Here is a 433-nt window from a genome sequence, read left to right on the forward strand (position 1 = left end):
GTGACCGCAGCCGCGGTTCTGCCGCCTCGCCGTGCCCAGGAAGGTTAAGCCAAAGCATGTAAATCCTCCGAGCCTCGGCCACCCCCAGCGAGAGCCTTGGCAGGGAAAGCAGCAGCAGTTCCAGCACGGTGGGACAGGGAGGGGACTCTGAAGCAGGACGCAGGCAGTGGAGAGATGGTGTCAGGTGCTTCTCAGGAGGGTTTGAGGCATCGACCCTCATTTGGTCGTTAAATAAATACACGAAGGAGCCTCCAAGAGCTGCATCGAGGACAGAACATCAGAGGGAGGGTGTCTGGTTGCCTGCTGCTCACCCTGTCCAGCACCTCACTGGGGAGCACAACTCTTGGTGCTGTATGTGAGTCAAGTCTTGCCTGGGAGAAGGTATCCTGCTGGAAAAAAAAAAAAAAAAAAAAAAAAAAAAAGGGGGAGAGCG

The sequence above is a fragment of the Chaetura pelagica genome, unplaced genomic scaffold (assembly GCF_000747805.2).
Source record: "Chaetura pelagica isolate M959 unplaced genomic scaffold, ChaPel_1.0 scaffold650, whole genome shotgun sequence".
Classification (NCBI taxonomy): Eukaryota; Metazoa; Chordata; class Aves; order Apodiformes; family Apodidae; genus Chaetura; species Chaetura pelagica.